At 36.7% G+C, this 26,042-nt stretch overlaps 1 protein-coding gene across 4 annotated transcripts in view; it reads left to right on the forward strand.

The window, feature by feature from the left end:
• Positions 1-26,042, forward strand: part of LOC106154100 (zinc finger MIZ domain-containing protein 1) — a 101,796-nt gene that overhangs the window by 38,084 nt on the left and 37,670 nt on the right. For 2 of the 4 annotated variants that reach the window (XM_087006548.1, XM_087006549.1), the window contains one exon: positions 88-274. The gene's annotated coding sequence lies outside the window, so the exon portion shown is untranslated. Of the gene's footprint in view, positions 1-87; positions 275-20,369; positions 20,388-24,251; positions 24,426-26,042 lie in introns of those variants that run through there. The other 2 variants (XM_087006551.1, XM_087006550.1) reach the window with 2 other exon arrangements.

Genomic DNA, 26,042 nt, shown 5'->3' on the forward strand with positions numbered 1-26,042 from the left:
AAGAGCACTAGGCCTTAAGTGAGTGAAAGGAGCACCACCTGCATTGCCATCAGTGATATGGTTATCATTTGTATGCATATATTGCAGGTTAACAGCGACAGTTAAACGGGGTAACTCCGACCCAACCAAACCAGCCACCCTTGAAGTTAACCGGACCACCAACACTACCACCACCACTGCTACACTTGATGGTGCCGGGCGACTTCAATTTGGGGTGAAGACAAAGACATTGAGAAGAATCGACTTTATGTAGCTGGTAGATTAGATTGTTGAGGTAAGTGGCTGCATGTCATTGTGTGTGATTATCTTGTTTGGCTGTAGCTGAAGATTACAGGTGATAAACTGTTATAATGATCACTGCTGGTGTGGATGGCATGGCTTTGATTGCTTTACTTATCTACTTATCTCCTGTGTTTATTTTGTTGTAAATGTAGCAGGTTGAATAAGTGAGAGAGAGAAAGAGAGAAAAGAATAGTTTATTTTTCGTATGCTTCTTTGAATGTATATGTATGCTTATATCAGCTACATACCAGCTAATAAATTTATTTGGATGGCCTGTTACAAAAAAAAAAAAAAAAAACAAACAAACTTTTTTTTGGTCCATTGAAGCACATTTTTAATTTTTTTTCCTTAAAGATATAACACTAGTATGAAAAAACACGTGGGAAAAACGCTTTTAATGTATACTGGAATCCTTGACCTTTTCTCAGAAACTATATATGATACAATATATCATAAGTAACTATTATAATCAAGTGGGCACCCCACAGCGTGACACCATGCTTGAATTAACGTTTGACTCGGTGATCTGCAGACAGTTTATAACAAAAAGGTACCCTCTGTAGCATAGCTTGAGCAAGAACAGTTTTTCTTAATGATAATAAATAAGGTGAGATGTTTTATGTATGATTTTTTAAACCTATGTTTCCATATGGTTTATGAGTGTTATTGTATAATGCAGTAAGTAGCAATCAATAATAAATTAAGCAGATTTGATGCTGGGTCTGATATCAACTGGTTGATTTTAGCTGGTAGGAGCTCTGGTAATATGTTTTATTGTTGTTGTTTTTTATTTTCATGTGTAAATGTATCACCTGGCTGCAATAGCAAAGCAGATTGTAAGAGAGAAAATAGATGATGCTGTTGTGCATGCATTATCGTAATTTACAAAAAGTTTGATTACATTGGTATCAGCTTGGCACGAAATAGCAATCGGCTGAACAGTTTTATGGCTTGCATTTCTAACATCATACATATTTACAGTGATAAGTAACAGCTGGTTGCATTGGTTATGTAGGAATATACGTTGATATTGAGATGCTCGTTTCACGGCGCTCTTTCTCTGCGGCATTCAGTTTGTTAATTGTAGCAATCCTCTTTATAGTAATAGTGTCCCCCATAATGATAATTGGGAGGGAAATGCCCAGATTTTACCACAAGTATTGAAGGGAAACCAAGTGTCTAGTAGAGTTTTAATACCTTACCCAAAGACAAAGCATTGCCCTATCGTTAGCATCTGTCCTATTGTTTTGTCTCAAAAGATAATGCAGATAGGTATTCAGATATTTGTTTCTGTGGTTCTGATATTTAGGATTAGATTCTCTAGTTACTTATATATTCATCACATGTAACATTATGGGTCGTATACAAAATAAAAAAAGTGACTCAGAGTGCAGTCATTAGTGTACACATTTTGTGTAATATTTTCATAACTGTTTTTATCACTTTTTATGTATTACTTTTGATTTTTATCCACATTGGAGGGTAGCAGAGTATAGTGAAGTGGAAATAATGGGGCAACTCAGAGCTATGCAAATATTACACATGTGAGTGTCACTGACCTGATCCAGATGGTCACTTTTCAGTGGAATATGACTGGTGTAAGAAACATCCAAAATAGCCCAACTCGGAGCAAAATTAAATGAGATTTTGCAGGATTTGTGAGGAGAGTGGTAGAAGACTAAATAGTGCAATGTAGCAATGGATAAGAGCTGACAATTTATATAACGCTGATAATTTCTCTGAAGTTTTGTTGAAGATCAGTCTGTTGCAAAATAGTCCAAAATTCATTAAATTTGGTGCGTTGCTTTCTAAGTTAACCCCATCTCACATGGATTCTAGCCTCGTTTGACGTCGAGCTTCGTTTTGATGTCAAGCCTCGTTTTCACTGATGAGACTTTTCCAACTTTTTCAGGGTCATTTGGGTCATTCTTGTGAATCATGTACCCTGGACCCCTGGCCAATTTTCCTACTTTTTCATGGAGGACTGGTCTTCTCCCTGGTTTAAGACTATCTTGGATGTAATCCATTGTAATCCCAAGGCCACTATGCTGTAGAACAGTTTTGTGGACACAGCAATTGATCAGTTAAGATAAAGAAGGCAGAACAGCTTGCTGGTTGGACAGAAATTGAATAATATTCCACATAGTTCCATCACCTGAGCATCTGTCTATGCAGCCATGAAGTAGACTCATTAGTGGGATAATGGAGCTCCCTGTCAATATGGAGTCATTAGTCACTTGATTGGGTTTCAGATGAAAACTGTGTTCAGTTTAGAGAGCAGTAAAGTTGGTGGGATGAGGGAGATGGGAGACTGGGGATGAGGGATAAGGGAGACTAGGGATGAAGATAGTGGAAGACTATGGGATGAGGGCAAGGGGAGACTAGGGATATGGGAGATGGAAGACTGGGGATTAAGAAGATAGGAGACTGGAGATGAAGGAGATGGAATACTAGGGATGAGGGAGATGGGAGACTAGGGATGAGGAAGATGGGAGACTAGGGATGAGGAAGATGGGAGACTGGGGATGAGGAAGATGGGAGACTAGGGATGAGGAAGATGGAAGTCTAGGGATGAGGGAGATGGGAGATAGGAGGATAAGGGAGATGGGAGACTGGGGATGAGGGAGATGGGAGACTATGGGATAAGGGAGATGAGAGACTAGGGATGAAGGAGATTGAAAGATGGGGACTGGGAGATGGTATGAGCCTTGTTGACTGGGTAGGTGAAAGTACATGGCTAATTGAAGACGAGAACCAGGTGATCTTTTTGTATTTTTGTGAGACTGCTGTCCCAAACTATTGACTGATTAGAAAATGTCATATTCTTTAACTCCCATTGGTTTTTGCCCTGCAGTAGAGACCCATCACTGTAGTCTCTCCAGTTAATCTTGATTAAGTAGGAAAAATGGTCTCTAATAAAGCATGCTGATGGTCTGTTATAATGTGTCTGGCTGATGAGCTAGAAGATCTGGGCATTAGCTGTCATTAATATAAATATTTCTGGCTTTGTGTATGCTCATACAAGTGATTGGGAAGGGGGATTGAGAGGTTAAAATATACATCTAGTCCTCAGATTATTTCTTGATTATTATTTTAAGGATTAATGTGAAAGAGCAGTAACTAGTAAGCAAATGGGCTTCATCAGTAAGGTTGAGTATTATTTGATAACCAAAATTTTTAACATTGAATGTTTTTCTTGTTATCATCAGAATTGGAATATTTTAATGGCCACAACACACCTGCAATGGAGGGGGGGGGGGGGGGGGGGCAGAAACTACCAAGAGGGTGGCTGCCTTACCATTTGATATTTGTGTGATGAAAAAATGAAATAATTGCCTCTACATGTTTGCATTTATCCTTTACATTGTTATTTCAGTGGGAAATGGATATAAAAGACTAAAAGGTATTGACATTTAAGTGTAAAAAGAAACCTCATGAAAGCTATGGTGATTATCCACAAATTTCAAGCACGGCACTTGTACACTTTAACATGTGCACTCACGTGCACATGCAAGGGCATGCATGCACTCAAACACACACACAAGATTGATATAATCCCCAAAATATGATTTGACCTGAACTCAACTTGTCTCCAGGTATTGATATCAAACAAAAATTTGCACAATATTGGCGATCAGTTTTGTTAAAATTTAGGGGAGTAATTATGCATAATACAAATGGAAAGGTACAGATAAATATGATATTGATAAGATTTAAAAATATTAATTTATTTCAGTTTCAAATGATGTGTCACATAATGAGAAGTTGGCTATATAACTTGTGTTTTGAAAATGAATGACAGTATTAAGACATTATAAATTAGAAAATAATTGGAGGAGGGAAGAAAGAGGGGATGGAGGAGGGGGGGGCATACCAAGATAGGTGGAAATATTCAGTTTTCTTATGGAATGGAAAAAGTTTTTAGACTGATTAAATGTTCGATCATCTGTAACAAGTCATTTCTAAGTTGTTACAAACCAGTTATTTTTCCGCACGTCTTCATTTGTCTGCTCACCAGACTCTCTCCACACCATCCACAACTATGGCTGTCTTTGTATTGAGCTTATCTTCATATCCATTGTGAGAAGCCGTCATAAAGGAGCACTCAGCTATGACACTTACAGTCCAATGAAAGCCTCAGCAAGGTTTGATTGGGGTGGACATATGTGCCTCACCACCTACTGGGCTGACTTCCTGCAGTCTGCTGGTAAAACAGGAATAAAACTACCTGACTGGAAAGTGAGATTTTGACTCTACTCACACTTCAAAAACACATATTCTTATATATTTCAGGTGTTCATCTTTGTGCTGGATGGCTGTAGACAAACATGCATGCACACAAATGGGGGCATGCACATGCATGGAAACAAGCACACATACATAAGTGTGCACACTCAATTAAATGTGTCAGTTCTTCTTGTTTGTCCGTGTTCTTTGATATAAAACACTGAAGCTTACTTTCATGCTATACTGGTAGTCATATTCAAAGTTCTATCAATAACAATAGTACGATGCTGATTACAAATCATTACTTGTCTGTTCATATAGTATTGCATATATTTAACCCTGACAACATTCTCTTCAAGGTTTCTTTGATGTCTTTATTAAATTGGTATCATTGTCTTCATCATTAATGTCAAAATGGGCCAGTTTCTCTAATAAGAGACTAGACTGTGTTTTAGCATGTAAAAACATTATCTGGTCTTAACCAGGTTTTCTGTGTTTTAAACCGCAATACACTTGGTGAATATATTTTTTCATCATAGTTTTTGCACGCTACAATAGTAGCATCAATTGGAAAACAGAAGACAAATGATTTTTTTACCCAATAACAGCAACATGTCATAAAGCACGATATGTTCACCTGACAAGATTGATAAGTCCCATCTGTCAGAAATATAGATTTTTAACCACTTCTCTGGAAAATAATCCAATAGGATTTAGGTGCTTCTTAGTGAGTGTGGTAAATAATTTACTGGCCATTCAGGTTGCAATTTGTATTTGAGTATCACAATGTTTTAAGATGGTGCCTAGTTGTACCTGTGAGCCTTGTTGTTATCTGTGCTAGCCATCATCAGGGAGAGAGAGGGGTAGGCTCTTTAATCATTTTGTTATGCATTTTTGATCCCCAGTATTGATAAAGGTAGGAAGTATCTTTTGGAAGACAAATTAGTGTTCAGTGGAATAGCTGTTGGGGAATGCTAGGGACAGTTGTTGTATTTTTACGTGCTGATAATTTAGGTGCATCAGGGAGATCACCTCATTTGACATGTTTGTCAATTACCGACATGCATTGCATTGACAAATCATTTCATTGTGAGTATACCTGTAAACATCTGATATACTGTAACTGGGTTCAATCTTCATTGTCCTCTCTTTCTCTCTAACCCCCCCCCTCCCATGCTATAATTTGAAAAATTAACCATGATGAAAAAAATTATTTTACTATATGTTAAGAGAACTGACAAAAGAGTAAATTATATGAAACACATGCACTTATTTTTATTTATTATTTTTAAATGGTACTACTAGACTTGATATTGTGATTTTGAGGTTGAAATTAGTATTGAGAAAATCTGCTCAAGTAGCATATTGAGAGTTAAATATATATATTTTTTAAATGACACATTTTTATCAAGGTGGAAGACTGTTTGCAAGTCATAGAAATTAAATTTTCTTATCTCAGTTTGCTTTTTACACTGCCATACCATACAAAAATAACTTAAGCATCAAACCAACTGTGATATATTTGTCAGTAAAGGCAAAAAAAATGTCATTAGTAGATTAAGTTCAACTTAAGAGTAGCAAGACAACCCTCATGATGCATTTGATTTTCTTACACATACTGAATTATGCAGATACCAGGTTAGTTTTCTGCCTTTTTTATGGTTGATATTCAATTTGCAATTACTGGAAAAAAGGTTTATGTAAGTTTTTTCTCCTAATCTGTCATTTTATCCATTCAACCAGCATCAGCTTCTCTCTCTCATTTCAACATAGCATTGATAGCTCAATTCATTTTATATGCTTGAACTGTTTTGCATTGAATAATGGTGATATAACTCTTTCAACTACTATATACGGTTCCTGATTTCATGAATGAGGGTCATGTAAACTTTAAAAGCTGTGAATCGATTGCTATGGAAAATGTCTTTATGGTGTATGATTATAGTCACGAACTTTACCATTATATTACTGTAGTACATACTTATAAAATTATCACAACAAAAGAGAATGTGAGTATCATCGAGTGCTTGAAAATAAATAAGTTTATAATTTGCATTACTATGAACTTCACCATGTTCTGGTATGTCTTAGAAGAAGTGGGACATGGCCTCGCACTTATCTGACTTTGGTGCAAGTAGGTGGCATTAAAGTCTTTTTTTTTCTGTATAAATTATCATAAAAGTAGGTGATACCTGTAACTCGACATCATCTTAATGGGTATGTATGTCTTGTTTATGACAAAAACAGGATTGTTTCTTTTTTCATATTTATGTAGCTTCTGAAATTAAAATAGCTGTACAGTTATACAAATTTATAGAGTACACTAGTATTAATGTCTAGTTCTTATTTATTTATTTATTTATTTATTTATTTATTTATTTATTTATTTATTTCTGTAACCATCCCAGCAGCTATTATTTCATGTAACCAAAGCTTATTTATAAAACACAGACAGCTGCTCTAATATTCAGTTGACCTGGCTGTAGTTAACTTAAACACTGCTTATCAATATAAATTGCTACACACATACAACATACTAACATAAAGAGCAATTTTTCTACCTGGATGTGTTTGATTGTCAGACTAACATTTTTTCTTATATATCTATAGATAAGTAACTGCAGGAGACATATCAGTAAATGTGTACTTTTATTAAGTGTTATCATTAACAACACGCATGCATGCACACACACACATACACACACACACACACGCACGCATGCACACACACACACACAGGTTGTTAGTGAGAGGAGTCCACATGTTCTATTTAAATAAACTACAGAAGCATCAACTGAGGTGTTAAAGTACATGTTTATATATCAGTCACTGTCAGTAACTACTGAGACAGTAGACAGTACAGTTAGTTGTAAACCACAATTTTTGACAAAGCAAGCTGTCAGTCACATCCACCCTCCCAAACATCTCTCAGAAAGGTATCAACATGGAAAAACAAAGAAAACAAACTACCAGTTGACGCTGACTTTATATTAGGCGTAAAGATATGGCGTAACCCTGCGTGAAGTATTACAGGTACTTGGGGCTCTTCAGTGTGGAGTGTGCTATTTTTTCCTGCAGCACCTATGGCAGCTACAAGTTCCCAATGTTACTGTCGGACCGGAAATAGTGCACATACCATTAAAACTTGTTTCGCCTATTTTTATCAGGTGCTGGTGAACTTTTCTTTCTTGCTCGTCTTATTTAGTCAGTCTGATGCCTGCTTTTAGGTCAATTTATCCATAGGTACAAGTTGGCTTATCTCCTCAAGTGTCAGATATATCCAAATCACGAATCATGATTTATATGTAAAGTTGATGCACAATATGGTCTATGTTTTTTTTTTCCTGGGTAAGTTAGATTAAAAGGTTTGGAGGCTATTGTTACAAGGCATGACAAGGTGTCTTTATCATGGTGTGATAGCCTTTTTTGTTTCTTTAAAGGTTCAACATAGATTCACAGCCTTAAGAATAAAATATCAAACACGCAACAAAGTTTGGTACTAAACTCTTCTTATTTCACTTATATGCTAAGCTTGTATGTATGGATTCTAGAATAAGTAAAGTTAAGTAGATGGGGTGGAAGAGTAAGTAATAATTTGGACAAAGTTGCCTGAAAAACTAAGACATGCATAGTTTTCCTGACATGCGTTTATGTATAGCATTTGTCTGCTTTTTTATTATATATATTTACGTCTGGTATTCAATAGTTGCAGTGTTTTTGCACCAGTTTCAGTGAAAGGTCAGTATAATAAAGAAGATGAAATCATCAAAGATAAACATTTTTGAGGCCTTCTGCTGGTTTTATTTCTTTGGTCTTTTCTCTCCCAGACAATAGGTGTGTGACAAATGGGGTGACAGCATAATGACACACTTACATCAGTCTTTCTGTACTTGCTACTGCACTGCAGACTTCACCTGGCCTTGGAGACAGTGGGAATCATCTCGTGAGAGCAAGATTAAGCGAGATTTCACAGGATTTGGAAGAGAGTGGGGTCAAAAATAATGGCAGACAAACGAGTTTTGTGAGCCAATGATAAAAAAAGATGACAATTTATCCACAGATATTTTTCTGGTTGTTTCCCTTTTAGTTTTATCAAATTACAATCTAGCACACAGCATTACAAATTCACGATGTTTCGTGTGTCACTTTGGTATTGCCTTCTAAGAAGACATTCCTGGTGCAGCCTCACTGCTGAAAAGTTAACCCCACCTCAGGAAATATTTTTTTTGTGTGTCAATGGGTTTGGACAAAATATTGTCTTCCAGGATGATTTTAAGCTCATAAATCATCACGTTTAACACAAACTGGGTCTATCTTTCCAAATGTTTTACTTATCCTCCTATCTCAGCTCCACTAGAGCAGACGATGTCCCATCGACCTTGACCTTGAAACACTTTATCTCTAAGCAAGGTATCAACACCATTGGCCATACTGCCTTTGCTGAATTTCATCTCCAAGGAGAAATAATAATGCCTGAGAGAAATAATACCTCCTAATAAATGCAAATGTAGGATTGCCAGTACTGAACTTAAGTAATCAAATTGTCTTCTGTTGCCACTTAATTGGCAGATCCTATAGAGGGCTCTGTTAGTGGGTGCATATCATTTTGCTAACAACAGAAACAATATTCTTTGAATTTTTTATACATTTGCCCAAGTCCTGATTCATCAGTCACTAATATATTATATAATCAGCTGTGTAAACTAAATATATTTTGTATCATCAGGTCAAAAGATTGCACAGGGACTTAATACTTGGCCTTCTGGTTGAAATCTGGTTGAGTGATGGCAAAATTTAAACCAACTTCCAGTCCAAAACAGTCCTGATGTAAACACATCTTAAAAGCCAGAAACTGTGTATTGTAACTATATATTCAGTCATGTTGGAATCAAAGAATTTCTTTACCTTTTCGTGATCAGACCCCTCCCACACAGTCTGCTTTATTTTGTAAGTCAAGACAAAGTGGCCTGGTAGAGTTATTAAGTAAAAGCTTGTTTTCTAGGGTAATGGTAGCTGTTTGCATGGGAAATGGTAGGAATCTGAAAACAAAGTTTTCAAACCTCCTGAAATCAGATATCAGTCAGCAAGCAATAAGATGGAAATAAAAAAGGAGCAGGGTATCAAATTGTCTGGCTTGTTGACAAGAATAAAGTGCAATACAGTGAAAAGAATTAAAAGCTGCCATTTATTTCTACTCTTGCTCTTGGTTGTTTTGAATCCAGGCTGCAAATTGCTAAGATATTCATTTCAGACCATCAGACTTGGAGAGAAAACTATTGATTTTTTCAAATATTACATAATGGAAAGCAATTCAATTTAATTTTATTTTTTATATGCTTTTGGGCCTCTGATTCCCCTGTCTAATTTACAACCTCTTTAAAACAATACACAACTACTTCTTTGAAGATAACTTGTCTAGACTTCATCTTCCAAATGAATTTCTGGCTGAAATAACACTAACATGTGTAATACATATTTGCTAGCCTAACTCTATAAATAACCAATCATCCTGGATAAGACAGATATTGGATGGGGAGACAAAGTGGATTTTTAAGTCTACAGCTATAAGATTGGAATTGGAATCGGACACAATGTGGGCTGGGAACTGACAGAGCCAGTATTTTTTATTATTAGCATGTCTTACTGTAGTTTTTTGCTTTTTATGTACAGACACTGCAAATGTTGGTGTACATTTTGCTCTGTATACATATTTTAATCTCTGTTTTCTCACCATAGCCATCACTGAAGTCATCTTAAATAATCTGTTGTTCACCCCAAAACTGCCTGACTTTTCTTTCTTCATGTATTGAGCAGTTTTTTCCCTTTTATGGTAATAAGGCAGGTTTTCTTTAAAATTTGACACAATTATTTATAGGAAGGTTATACTTTTTTCTGTTTGGTGTCTGTATACTTGCCGGCTTTGCTGTCTAATTTTTATATATAATTGGTGCTTATTTTGGCACTGGCATTATGATAGGCAAAACTTCCTTTTTCAGATAAGGGATCATCAACTAGATAAGTGAGAGTCAAGTGTCATATTTGTAGCAACCTGGGCAGTTAGCACATCTTCCTGTTAAATTGGTTTTGCAGATTAAACTCATACTGGTTTTATCAGTCGCATTAACAAATAGAGTTGGTTAAAAATTTATTTTACAAAAATCAATTTTGATACACAGCCTTAAATAAAAACTGGAATTAAAAACCTCTTGGCTTCCCCCAAAAAAAACTTTTTTATGCTCAAGGTGGCATTTAATATGTCTTCATCATTTTGTTATTTTAATAACCAAAGAACTTAGCTTTTCTAGCAGAAGAAAACTTAAAGATAGATTGTTCCTTAAAGTTCAAGCTGATAGAAACAGATGACAGTCACCGTCAGTTCTTTGATATACAATGTGACTGAATGTAACCTGATTCTGGTAGACAGCAGGTCAGACAGACTTTCATTCTCCTGAATTTTGCCGTGTAAAAATGACTTAACAGTGACACCTTTTCCCCAGAGGCATACATCACCCAGTGAAGGCTGGGCACACATGCTAATTAGGCCCCATGTTTCTTTAATGCCATATGCATTGCATTGTGAATACCGTGTTGATGTGGTTATAATGATGGAGAGAAATGCTCATGCCTTTGAAAAATTATACACACTTGCACACTTTGACATGCAGTATCGCACAGGCATGCTATAAGCAGTGTCACCACAGCACATCATGAGAAGGGTTTTTTAATATTTTAGACTGTAGAGGGCACTGTTTGGTCTTGATTCTCGGGGTGTCCCTTGCTAATCTGCCCTTGGGCAATCTGCACACATGTGAGTCCAAATATCACACCTGTGTGTACAAATGCAGGTTCAATGGGTTGACCATCAAACATGTTCGTTTATTTGTGTCCGTGCACATTAATAAGCTATTTTGTTTCAGAGGTTTGTACAAAGAAACTTTTTGCAGATGATTCTTTAAAATGTAATGATTTTGATGCATAATAGCAATTTTTAAACAAAGGGGTCCATTTTCACTTTTACAAATAGGATAATATCATGAAGGTGCCACAGTGACAGCAGTGTAATTTTGTGGGACACAAGAATATAAAAGGTGGTCATTTTTTTGGAGTTTTGTCTCATCAGCAACAATAGCAGCAATAAAATAATAACCTTTTATGTATCTTGGGTACAGTGTCCTTTTTTTTTTAGTGTCTTATGATCATTGTCCTACATTGTAGAAAGTGATGTGAAGTTCTAGTTTTATCAGAGAGACAAGTGATGACATTTGGGGATACACCTTAGCACTCTACTATAATTTTCCAGCACCATGTAGCTTGTATACCTTGTATGTGTGGAGAAGCGTGTGGTGTTTGTAACAATCTGTTCCCAGTAATCATGTCAAGTATTGCTGGTCTGGCCCACTCCAGAATCAATCTGCTGATCTCCCTAGTTGTACCACCAGCGTTAGCGCTGGCGGTACACATGGTTTCGGTCTCGTCCGGATCGTTCCGCCGGCTCCGCCGGCTCCGCCGGTTCCGCCGGCTCCGCCGGCTCCGCCGGACGGCTACCGTTACCGCTTCTCCTCCTAGACGGTAAGGCCCCCCATACCCATCTCATGGATTTAGGTCACCTATAATCTCAACTCGTTCCACGTAAAATTTGGGCTTTGTCGGTATTGGGGTCTGGGTGTGGCACTCATTGCAATGCACCCTTGTCCAAAAATGGCAAAATTAAATGCTAATTATCTACCCTACGGAAGGAGTTACGGGAAAATTTTCTACAGACGGCTTTCCAAAAGTCATATGTGTAGATTTCAAATATACCCTCGGATTTGACCTTTGACCTTTACTTCAAGGTCAAATGGGCCAAAATTTTCAAAAAAATGAAATTTTTTACGAAAAAAAAATTTTTTGCCCTGTTATTCAGACACCACACAGACTTAACCAATAATATTATTGGAAAGTGTTACCCTTCAGGTCATCTTTCATCTCCGTGAATTTGGGGTCAATCGGTGCATTTTCACAGGAGTAGCGGCCATAAGATACCGAAACTGAAAACTGTCTCTAATTCGGGAACCGTTAATGCTAGAGACCCATTTTTTTTTGCATTTTGTAGAGCATGTAAAGCCCAACACTGGAGGTGGTCTCGGTTTTTTTGTATTCCATACGGTTTTCGAGTTACGCTGTATCAAAAAGTACATATTGGTGGTGAAAGGAAAATGTACGGAAGCCCACTGGTGCCATATGTAGAAAAAAAAATTATCTCGAAATTTCGAGATACTATTTTGAAATTTGAACAAAAAAAATTTACCACCAGCGTTAGCGCTGGCGGTACACATGGTTTCGGTCCCGTCCGGTCCGTTCCGCCGGCTCCGCCGCCATGTTACCGTTACCGCTTCTCCTCCTAGACGGTAAGGGCCCCCGTACCCATCTCATGGATTTAGGTCACCTATAATCTCAACTCGTTCCACGTAAAATTTGGGCTTTGTCGGTATTGGGGTCTGGGTGTGGCACTCATTGCAATGCACCCTTGTCTAAAAATGGCAAAATTAAATGCTAATTATCTACCCTACAGAAGGAGTTACGGGAAAAATTTCTATAGACGGCTTTCCAAAAGTCATATGTGTAGATTTCAAATATACCCTCGGATTTGACCTTTGACCTTTACTTCAAGGTCAAATGGGTCAAAATTTTCAAAAAAATGAAATTTTTTACGAAAAAAAATTTTTTTGCCCTGTTATTCAGACGCCACACAGACTTAACCAATAATATTATTGGAAAGTGTTACCCTTCAGGTCATCTTTCATCTCCGTGAATTTGGGGTCAATCGGTGCATTTTCACAGGAGTAGCGGCCATAAGATACCGAAACTGAAAACTGTCTCTAATTCGGGAACCGTTAATGCTAGAGACCCATTCTTTTTTGCATTTTGTAGAGCATGTAAAGCCCAACACTGGAGGTGGTCTCGTTTTTTTTTGTATTCCATACGGTTTTCGAGTTACGCTGTATCAGAAAGTACATATTGGTGGTGAAAGGAAAATGTACGGAAGCCGACTGGTGCCATATGTAGAAAAAAAAATTATCTCGAAATTTCGAGATACTATTTTGAAATTTGAACAAAAAAAATTTTTATCTCGAAATTTCGAGATAGCATTTTGAAATTTGAACAAAAAAAAAATTATCTCGAAATTTCGAGATAGCATTTTGATATTTGAGCAAAAAAATTTATCTCGAAATTTCGAGATAGTATTTTGAAATTTGAACAAAAAAAATGCTATCTCGAAATTTCGAGATAATTTTTTTTTCAACATATGGCACCAGTCGGCTTCTGTAAAAATGTGCAGTACGGTAATGGATAATAAATTTTGAACTCTGGAAAAATAAAACATAATGCTTGGCAAAGCAGACAACTTGTGTTCAAAAATGACATTATTTTATCAAATTTGAACTTCTGAAACTTCAGAGAACCTCCCATTTCAAGAACTTTGACCAAAATGACCTTTTCTTTATTTTAATTAATTTTTTCTGTACGAAATTTAAGGCACATTATGGTAACTCCAAAATTATAACATTTAGTCCCTTATATCTCCAAAACTGGCAGAGATAGGTCCATAGTTACTATTGAAGTTGAATAGGAAGTCATATACTGGCAATCTTACTGTGACCTTGACATTGACCTTTGACCTACTTTTCACCATGAACTGAACTTTGCAAATTTTTCTTCCCTTTTATCTCCAAAACTGGCAGAGATAGGTCCATAGTTACTATTGAAGTTGAATAGGAAGTCATATACTGGCAATTTTACTATGACCTTGAAATTGACCTTTGACCTACTTTTCACCATGAACTGAATTTTGCAAATTTTTCTTCCCTTTTTCTTTCCCAATTTTGAACTCTGGAAAAATAAAACATAATGCTTGGCAAAGCAGACAACTTGTGTTCAAAAATGACATTATTTTATCAAATTTGAACTTCTGAAACTTCAGAGAACCTCCCATTTCAAGAACTTTGACCAAAATGACCTTTTCTTTATTTTAATTAATTTTTTCTGTACGAAATTTAAGGCACATTATGGTAACTCCAAAATTATAACATTTAGTCCCTTATATCTCCAAAACTGGCAGAGATAGGTCCATAGTTACTATTGAAGTTGAATAGGAAGTCATATACTGGCAATCTTACTGTGACCTTGACATTGACCTTTGACCTACTTTTCACCATGAACTGAACTTTGCAAATTTTTCTTCCCTTTTATCTCCAAAACTGGCAGAGATAGGTCCATAGTTACTATTGAAGTTGAATAGGAAGTCATATACTGGCAATTTTACTATGACCTTGAAATTGACCTTTGACCTACTTTTCACCATGAACTGAATTTTGCAAATTTTTCTTCCCTTTTATCTCCAAAACTGGCTGAGATAGGTCCATAGTTACTATTGAACTTGAATAGGAAGTCATATACTGGCATAATAAATGTGACCTTAAAATTGACCTACTTTACACCATGAACTGAATTTTGCAAATTTTGCTTTCCTTTCTATCTCCAAAACTGGCTGAGATAGGTCCATAGTTACTATTGAACTTGAATAGGAAGTCATATACTGGCAATCTAAATGTGACCTTAAAATTGACCTTTGACCTACTTTACACCATGAACTGAATTTTGCAAATTTTGCTTTCCTTTCTATCTCCAAAACTGGCTGAGATAGGTCCGTAGTTACTATTGAACTTGAATAGGAAGTCATATACTGGCAATCTAAATGTGACCTTAAAATTGACCTACTTTACACCATGAACTGAATTTTGCAAATTTTGCTTTCCTTTTATCTCCAAAACTGGCTGAGATATGTCCGTAGTTACTATTGAACTTGAATAGGAAGTCATATACTGGCAATCTAAATGTGACCTCAAAATTGACCTTTGACCTACTTTTCACCATAAACTGAACTTTGCAAATTTTGCTTCCCTTTTATCTCCAAAACTGGCAGAGATAGGTCCATAGTTACTATTGAACTTGAATAGGAAGTCATATACTGGCAATCTAAATGTGACCTTGAAATTGACCTTTGACCTACTTTTCACCATGAACTGAATTTTGCAAATTTTGCTTCCCTTTTATCTCCAAAACTGGCTGAGATAGGTCCATAGTTACTATTGAACTTGAATAGGAAGTCATATACTGGCAATCTAAATGTGACCTTGAAATTGACCTTTGACCTACTTTTCACCATGAACTGAACTTTGCAAATTTTGCTTTCCTTTTATCTCCAAAACTGGCAGAGATAGGTCCATAGTTACTATTGAACTTGAAAAGGAAGTCATATACTGGCAATCTAAATGTGACCTTAAAATTGACCTTTGACCTACTTTACACCATAAACTGAATTTTGCAAATTTTGCTTTCCTTTTATCTCCAAAACTGGCTGAGATAGGTCCATAGTTACTATTGAACTTGAATAGAAAGTCATATATTGGCAATCTAAATGTGACCTTGAAATTGACCTTTGACCTACTTTTTATCATGAACTGAACTCTGCTAATTTCTTTCTCTTTTAACTTCAAACTTGACAGAGATAGGTCCATAGTTACTCTTGAACTTGAATAGGAAGTCATATACTGGCAATTTACTGTGACCTTGAAATTGACCCTTGACCTACCTTACGAAGAACTTAAATTTGATTGTACCATATATATTTTTTGCAATAGTTTAAAAATTCTTGTTGATTGCATTTTTACAGCTTGTCAAGCACAAAACTGGTGGCTGTGTCCCTTATTTTGTGTATGTGGGGGCCTATACGAATGCGCTTGCTCCAGCTGGTGGTACAATATTCGGAGGCGGTATCGCCTCTCTGATCCTCTAGTTGATTTTTTTTTCAGCCTGAACCAATATTACATTGGTAAGAAGTGTTTTGCTCTGTTGATCCTGTAATTGGATCTAGGACTGATTATTATCTGTCTGGAAAGGTATAAGGGTTACAAGTGTTTTTGCACGCATGCTGCATATATTCAGGGTCAAGCTTTACAAGGTAATGACCTCTTTAGTGAGTCTGATGGAGATCAGACATGACCACTGTATCTTATCATATTGCATGGATGTGGAGGAAACTGAGTGACTTAAGGACTTAACAACAAAGAGGCTGATAAAAATTGTGATTATGAAATTCTGGTGACTTTCAAATGTTCTTGTTGACTGAGACTGTTGATTATGGAATTCTGGTGACTTTCAAATGTTTTTTTTTTTTTTTTTTTACTGAGACTGACACAGTCTCTCAGCTATAAAGTCAAAAAGGTTGATAGTTTGATGAGGCATGTTAGAAACTGCTCAGTCTTAATTTGGAAAACTTGTCCTGCATTTTGACTGATGTGACTATTTAAATTAATCACTTTTCATTATCAGTTTCTTCATTAATTGCTGTTTTCATCATGATCAAAATATTTCCCAGCAAAAGCAGGGAAGTGAGTTTCATTCACATCTCTCAGAACATCCGCTGATACTATTATAACTATTATTATACCAAAAAAAAAAAAAAAATGTTGACACCATGTCTGGATGGGGCTCACTGTCAACATGGAGGTCATAGACTGGAGAAAGTTTAGAACATTGACATTTATGTAGTAAATGTTAGCACTCAAAAGTAATGATTTCATTTGATTTTTATTTCAAGGGAGTAATAAGGCATAGGTCAAAATAATTCAGAAATTGCAACAGTGTGCACAAGTTTGTGTGTGTGTGTGTGTTGTCACATCGAACAATGATTTCTAAATATTTATGTCATATCGTATCACTTGGAGAGAAGTACTGTCAGAAATAATGTTTCCCATATTTCATGAACTTAAAATAATGACTTTGAACCATAGGAGAATGAAAATGAGTCTGTATCATGCTCTGCCAAAAGGATTTTTTGTGAGATGATTCTTACCTATATTTTTATGTGATTAGCACGCCTGTCAACAGAGAGAGAAAGAGAGAGACTTTCAAAAATACACATGCAAGCCAAATGCACGCACATATACACGGGTATTTGCTGCCCAGTTAAATGGGAGTGTTAGAAAAGAAAAGACAGCAAAGGTCACCACCCTATGTCTTATATTTTACCTAAAATATCCATATGCTAGAAGTTTGCTAACATGAACAGACTGCTAAACATGCAAAAATTATGTTCCGATCATCAAATCCTCACAAAATAAACAATGGTTGGGTTTCCTCTTTGTTGGCAGATAATTTAACCGTGAAATTCTTGGCCTTCTTCCTACGACAGATCAACAGCGGCATGTCTTGGAAAGAGAAAGGTTATTGTTAACTGAGTAGTACTAAGAGGTCAATGGTGGCCCTGAAAAATAATTCTGAGACCCACTTTGCATACTTGATTCATTATTCTTGACTGCTAAAATCTGTCATTTGGAAAAATTAATTATATGAATACATAATTTGAAATATAAGTGCTCATCGAAAAAGTCATGTCAGGTAAATGTATTAATGATCTAAGAAATAACCATAAATTAGACAAAAGGTTGAGCATGTATTTTGAATATATTCCCTTCTTCTTGAATTATCCGTCTTATATATAACAGTATGTTTGGTTATGGACTCTGGGGGATGAAGAGAATTATTTGTCATTTTTACCTATCTCATGTCAGGCTCCATTAAAAAATTACATGGAAAGCAGTTCATAGAAAAAAATGAAGGGCAGCACAAAATAAACAATTCCCACTAGAATTGCTCAGTCTAGATTGTGTTTCCTAATATCAATATTTTGCACACTTGGGCAAATTGATGTAGCTGAAAGAATATCGATATTTCGATGAAGAAGCTGACCTGGTAAAAATTTTTTTATGTTATTGACCGTAGCACGTAACCTGCTTTCCTGGAAAACCAGCTCCGATGTGAACAGTTGATTGCAGCTCTTGTCTGTTTGCGTGAAGGGACGCATTGATTTTTGTATTTATCTGAAATGGGATTATCATTGTTTTGGATCGTTCACAGGATGCAATATACTTTCATTTGCATTTATGAAGAAAAAACAACTAGTGAAGTGTTAGTACTTTTGGGTACATGCATTACTTGTTGGTGAACTTTTCCCACCACTTACAGTTAGGGATAGGCTTAGTACATTGAAAACTAATCATTAGATTAAAAGATAATTGTTCACTCGCTAGTGCATACAAAGAAGAAGGGACTCGGCACATAGATTTCTTGTTCGTAACTTTTTAACATTGTCTGCCTTAAGAAACATTTACTGCCTGGGATTTAAAAATACCAATGAAAGGTGCATTGTTTTCTTTAAACCCTTGCTGAATTCACAGGTACGGTGGCACATAGCCCAGGAGAAAACAATTGGGTGGAAAAGGATCGGTTTAAATATTTGCTCACCGTTCTTGAGGGTAATCTTTGTCTACTAGGAGCTCTGTGTGTGTATGTGTTTTTTTCCTTCCTTTTTCTTTTCTAAAAATTTCACCAAAAAGTTTTGCATGCAGTTAAAAGTGGAGAATGATAGTGTAGTTGCAGGGAAAAAGAATCTTGTCACTTACAGGAATGATGTTGTGCCAGAGACAGAGTTTGTTCAACTGGCCCAGTGGGATTCAAGTTTTGCTAAACAGCAGTTTAAATTAACAAGAATAGACAGGGTTTTTTTTCTATTTTCTCCCCTACCCTTCTAAATTGCTGTGTGAAAATTAAAAAGTTATGCAAAGGTTGATACAGGATTCTTTTTCTTTTTTGAAAAAAAAAAGAAAAAAACTTGCACTTTTGCGAAGTGTAAAGTCAGCCATGGAAAAGGTTTTGTTGCCCCATTGGCAGCAGCCTGGGTCTGAGGGGGATCAGATTTCCCAAATTAGATTGTAAAGAATCTGTCAGATGGAGCTTAAAAAGTGGCCTGATTGATAGTTTACTTGTATTATCACCAGCCTAGGTAGACGAGAGGTCATGTGGCAGGGATAAGACTCCAACACTTCTCAAACAGGGAGAGTAGATAGCTGATGGAGATGCTTTAATTTCCTCCTCTCTTCCTCCTCTTCCTCCTCCGGCTCCCCCCATTCTAGGATTTCGGACAAGCAGGTGGTGGGAGAGTGCGCCTTAAAAACCTCACGCTAAGTGTTGGTGCTATCAGGTGGGTTCTTTCAATTGGGAATCATGTCGGCTTTTGTTGTGGAAAATCACAGCCATTTATTACTAGTTTCTGCTCTCCTTTTTTTTTCTCCCTGGTGGATGATCCTATGGCTTCATGTAGTTGCTGTATGCAGTAAAATCCATTTAAATGCTCATTGTGTGTATCAAAGCAGCACAATCAATACAGGCCAGTACAAGTAACTGGCTCATGGCAAGAGTGGAAATTCAGTCGGAAATAATTGTCCTTGGATGGAGATGGTGTTACTAGCAAGCTGGCTTAATGCAACCCAGACCACTGGTGCACTGATATAGGAAAGGGAGAGCAAGAAGAGTGAGAAAAAAAGTAAGGCTCGATGTCAAACCAATATTGTGTTGAAGGGGACATAGTTTGAAGATGATCGTCAGTGACTGGGCTATTGATTCCTTGGGTAAATCTTTGCATGAATATAGACACGAGAGCTTCACATGCATAGTGGTAATTGAAGGTGGCTGGTAATTTCATTCCGTCCTAATCATTACTGTAATGCACTTCAGGGAGTTTCAAACATATGAATGATGATGATATTTGGTTTGCAATGCCTTGAAGGTGTTGCCTTGTTTTTTTGATAGGGGAAATGTCATTGGTCGCTCTGTTGTCTTAGAAGATGTTAAGTTATCAGCGTGATGTGTTTATGCAGAGTGGATTATTTTAGAGGCTGTTACCAGGAGTGATACTATATGTAACTAGAAGAGGGAACAATAGAATCTCATGAGAGAGACCCTGTGAAAGTTACTGCAAGATATCTTGTTTTAGGCGGGTAAGCATCTGCCAAACTGACGTCTAGATTTTTCTTTCAGTGAAGTTGTGGTTTAGATGTAGTGTGTTTGTTCTAACAATGTAACATGTGTTTAAATTATTGATTAATGATGGGTTTTGGGAGAAAATGTAAACATTTGATTGAATAAGCAAGATGAAGTTTCTCCATATTTTAATGTTTGTCTTTAATGAGTAGTTTGTTTACTTGTCATGATGTGCAATCTGTTATTAATTATCATTTGAAGGAGAAAAAAGTACCAGCTATACGATTGTTTATCAAACAGCAAAAACAGCAAGTTCAACCATGGCCATAGCTTATTGTAATTAGCTTAATTATTCCATAGTAAGTACAAGAATATAGACCCCGCATGCTGAAAATACAAGGAAGTAATCTGATTGAAAAAAAGTTGGGTTTCATTCCTAGAGATTTACACATCATGTGGCTGCTAATTATATGCTTATTATTCCAAAATTACTACGTAGTAAATGGCACGCGGTCGTCCTGCTATGGATTATTGTTGGGAGAGGATGAGTGGGCGAGTGGCTTGGTTTACTGCTTGTTGGACATGATGAAATAGCAGAGGGATTAGGATACCATACCTTGGGATTGGTATTTGTGGAAGTGTTCTACCAGATTGGTTTTGGTTTAAATTGGATAACAATACCAGACAGTCTTTTTTTTTATGCAGCATTTTACATATTTGGTCATGGGATGAAATTTTTTTTTTACTGTAAGACTTGAACTGAAATCATTCTGGTTATGCATGCAGTTAAGTATGATTTTGTCAAAATTGTGAAACATTTCCACAATTTTTTTTTAAGTTTCCAATTTTCGGTTCAAAACAAGAAGTGTTATCACAAAAATAACGTGCCCAGATTTTCGTAATCCATCACATCGTTGTTCGTGTAGCGATCCAGTTTTGACATGGGTGTTGATATGCTGTAGAAGCTTTGATAACTGTTAGAAATGGGTTGTATTTGACAAGATTAGACGACTGGTAGGTTGACATAGCTCTTTATCTGGTGTGACTACACGGGTCTTAAACAAGCATTTACTGGGACAATTGGAAGAAAACTGACCCAGAGGTGAAGTATGCCGAACTCTATTGATTTCTTGATAGTCCACTGATAAGCTGGGTGATATACTGCAGTTTAACAGCTAGACCCGGAGTAGATGACTTGATTGTAGGTTTGTAGAGAGATCTATGTTTGGATGGGAACTCTCCAAGACAGACAAACACATATCAGTTGCTGGGACTCGGAAATATTAAGGTAGAAAAAAATGAAGATATTTGTCTGACCTTATAAGAAAAGTAGCACACCTCAAGCCGCAGTATTCATCTGTATAAAATTGATGTGTTGACTTTAGAGGCTGTTATCTCTCTATTTATGTAGATTTTTTTTCTCCCCAAGTGCATCATTCTGCGGCATTCTCACGTTGGCCGCTGATGGCAAGCTGATTGCTGTTTGCATTAAGAATCGAGTTAGCAAAGTACCCAAGTAATTTCCAATGGGAAGATGCTTTAAAGCTTTCAACTGTCATTTGATTGTCATTCCGTATGATGTTACACATATTTTCCTCTTTTGACCAGATTCTACTGCTCAGTATTACAGGACAAATTAGTGGTATTTGAAGTTTGTTTGTTTTTTTTTTTTTTTGTTGTTTACGCATTTTGACCCAAGACAGATGAGATTATTATGTTGGCAAAAATTCAGCTACATTATGTTAGTTACAGTTATTGATATTCTAGAAACTCTGATGTGAAATACACTGTAAGACGTCTATGGCCCCATTCAGAACAAGGGACTAACTAGTCTGAGGGTCAAATATGGTGACCCACTACAAAGCTTGCCATCTAATCCACTAATGGACACTGAATAGATATCCAGTGGGGAAATATTCAAGTGGGTCGGACATATTTGACCCTCCAACTAGTTTGCCCCCTGTTCTGAATGGGGCCTAACATTCCATCTGTTTGGAGAGGTATTGCAGTAGATTTTTGCTTATGGAAAGTTAAAGTGAAATATTGATACTTCTTTAAACAAACTCCCCACCTTAAAGAGCAGTGACCATATAACTAGGAAGTTTTTTATTAACCAGGAAGTTTTTTTATTATATTGAGAAATGAACAGGCAGATCAAAATAAAGAGCATTTTATAATTTAAAAATTATCCCTCCCTGCCCCACCCGTCCAAAGTTCAGTGTGTGTTTGAAACTCAAAACATGTTTTTTATGCAGTTATTCTAGGAGAGAAGTTTTTTTTTTTTTTTTTTTTTTTTTTTGGGGGGGGGGGGGGGAGTCTCCTGATTTTCTTATTAAAGATGGCAGATTATTTTGCATTTTCTTTAAATTTAAATGTGTAAAGGTTTTGAAAATGTTTTGTGGCTGAAAACTGAACCGTGCAGTGAACGGGAAGTGCTCTTATCAGATAACAAATGTCTGGTTATAGTACTAAGATGAGGAAACATGGCACTTTTTCTTTAATCAAGGAAGTCATGAATGACTGGATTTTATCTGGGGATTGTTCCTGAGAAGTTAATTTTGTAGATATGTGTATGTATACATGTAATAGAAATCATCTAAAACAAGGTCTTTGGCACTGTGCGACACTGTACAATGTTAGAAAACGTACAAAAGTGACAAGCAAAACATGGTGAATTAGATCTGTTTTTTACCGGACTGAAATTCACCAGAAAACAATTTGTGGATAAATTTTGTCGGCTTTTCTCTGTTGCTGCACTATATTTGCTCGTGTTTCATTATTTCTGAGCACGCTCTCCTCCAAATCCTGTAAAATCTCGCTTGGATTTTCTGCCAGGTCACCTGGCTGAACTGTCCTGTATGATTTGCTGTTGGTACTGAGAAGGCAGTGTTCTCTTTAGAAACAGGAGTGGAATTTCTTTGTGATTCTAACTTTATCTCATGTCATCCATCATATTACTGGCCATAATAGATGCCTGAACTTCACTTGCAGTGATTGAAAAAAGGAAGGGTAGAGCATTTGTTTGTTGATGTTTTGATGGGATTTCTGGAAACTAGCACTGTTGTTTTTTATACTCAGGGGTTTCCTTTTCTGAGAAATAGAAATCCTAGGTGTGGCAGCTCAGTTCGTCATAGCTGTAAAAATGAGGATTGATGTGTTTAAAAGCAGATTTGTTACCTTTATCTGTAAACAACATGTTGTGTTGTGGTCCTTAGCACCTAAGGTGGCTTCCAATTATTTGTTTGTGGAAAAGAAATTATCTTCTGAATGCTTATTATAGAGAATTTTGTTAAATTGCTTGAATTAGACAAAAATGATGAAATCTCTTATATTTGCTTTTCTTAGAATATTGACATTTATTTCTTTGTCCATCAATAGATCCATACAGACATTCACACACACATATAAACACACATACCAAAACATTTTATTGCTCCACGAACATGATTTCTGTGCAGTTTCAGTTATATAGTTTATACATTCAAGTGGAAATTAAAAGACAGAGTCTCAGTTTACCCCTCCTCACTGTTCTCCATCCCACAGACCCCCACCCCCACCCCAAGATTCCCGTCTTAACCTCCAAAATCCAAAGCTGCTACAACTCGGGAAGATGATCTGAAAAAGTAGCCAGGTCTTGCCATATTTACCTCTGAACAGAGAGAGAGAGGAGCATAATTAAGTCAGGTAGTCTAGATCTTCTGGATGTGAGGCTTATCCCAACACGTGTCCAGGTATCTTGAGAATGCCCAGTGTTTGCCATAGGGGGCCTTTATCAGCGCAGCATCCATCTAAATGACGTATTAAACATTTGCTGATAGAAAAGGAGGATAGTTTGTTCTCCTGTGCGTGTGGATGCAGCCACCGCGGCACTAGTCAAAAGAGTGAAAATAGCTGTGCGCAGACAACTGCTGAGAAAGAGAGGCAGCACCAACTGTGCTTACTAATAGTTGGCCCTGTCTGGCGTCCTTCTCTCTCTCTTCCTTCACTCCATTGATGAACCCTGGTGAACTGTTCTCAGCTCTCCACATTATGAGGGTCAGATCTTGAATGGGACTGTAAGTATAATATTATGGTGCTCATCAGAGTATAATATTATGATGGCGTAGTAAATTGCTTGGTAAATAGGATAAGTAGGGCAGGCTGCATGGTTACTAAGAAGAGGATGAATGGTGAGGATCAAGTTTTGCCACTTTTTGGACGGCAGTGTGAGTGGTATTCCCCCAGGAGCAGGTAACTGTTTACCTGTCTGAGTGACGGAGCCAAGTGATGATTATTTAACAAAGTGATACAGGTAATGTCTTAATATACAACAGAGGTTGGGAAAACAAGACTTTGAATTTTTTGTGGTTTCTTTGATAGATGGAGGGGATAGGTTGAGGAAGCAGATGATGTATTGTGAGAGATATTTTTCATTGGAAAATTCTGAAGGGGAAACACAGAAAGACTTTGGAGAAAGACGCAAAGGAGTAAGGTTGTTATGGGTGATTAAGGTTTGAAGTTACAATAGTAGCCTTCTAACTTTAATTTTATCTACACCAGACGTGAAAGACTCTATGATTTGCTTTTTAAACCAAAATAAATTACTCTTTTCATTTAAGAAAATTTTATTTGCTCTCCTGAATCAAGATGCATGGAAAGAAACATCCAGGATATTGCCCTGTCATACTCACATAAAAACAACGGCTGCAGTTGTACTAAAGCAGTAGTATGTTGTTTTTATTGTCATATTGCTATTGCAGTAGCATTGATGCTATAGCCATGTTAATTGCTGCCATTAATCTGTGGTACCGTGACCCAGAATTACTCATTAAATAATTGCAACAGCTTATTGAACATTACCACCACTGTTGTCAATATTATGTGATACTGCAGCCAGGATCTTGTCAATGCTGTTAATACATATCTGCAGGACCTTAGGATAGCATGATAAGTCTGCTATGGCTAATGCCTGGAATGGGAGAGAAAACTCAATTTAACTGCCCTGGGAATACATGACTGGAGAAAAAAAAATGGAAGAATTCTAAGAAAATGGGTTAACCCAGAAGTACATAGCAGGGAAAACTGCTGTGGGTTGTTCCTTGTTGCTTGTGGAGAGCAGACCAGAGCTCATTCTTGACAAACCTATCCATCTGCGTAGATCCAACCTTGAGGGGACTCTTGCTGATTGCAATCTGATTAGCAGATTAACATGCCTCCTATTGTTTCCAATGTACTCTTATAAACACCAGCTTTTTATAATCTATTCAAGACCAGGGAGAGCTGTATTAATCTGTTAATTTGACTGCATTCAGCAAGAGTCCCCGCGGAGTTGGATCGATCTAGGTAGTATGATAGTTTCATTGGGACTGAGCCCTGGAAGTCTTGTGCAGGTGTATAGTATAGTATAGTATAGTATAGAGAGATGTTCATGTCTGTGTGAAATGATTTGTGTAATTTTGACAAGACATGACTGTAAATGATTCAGACTTCTACCTCAACATAGAGAGGTCATCGCCCAGCCTTAGGAGAAAAAGCTGCACTTTGCTTACTATATGTGAGATAAAAGACTTGGACATCTGTTCACATCTCTTGACAGTCAGATGTTTTTTTGATATATCATTATATTTGTACTATATGGAATTTTTTCATATTTTCATATCTGCTTGTAGATAAATCTGACCATCTCTTTTGTC

The sequence above is a fragment of the Lingula anatina genome, chromosome 2 (assembly GCF_051362555.1).
Source record: "Lingula anatina isolate TDL-2025a chromosome 2, LinAna3.0, whole genome shotgun sequence".
NCBI classification, from domain to species: domain Eukaryota; kingdom Metazoa; phylum Brachiopoda; class Lingulata; order Lingulida; family Lingulidae; genus Lingula; species Lingula anatina.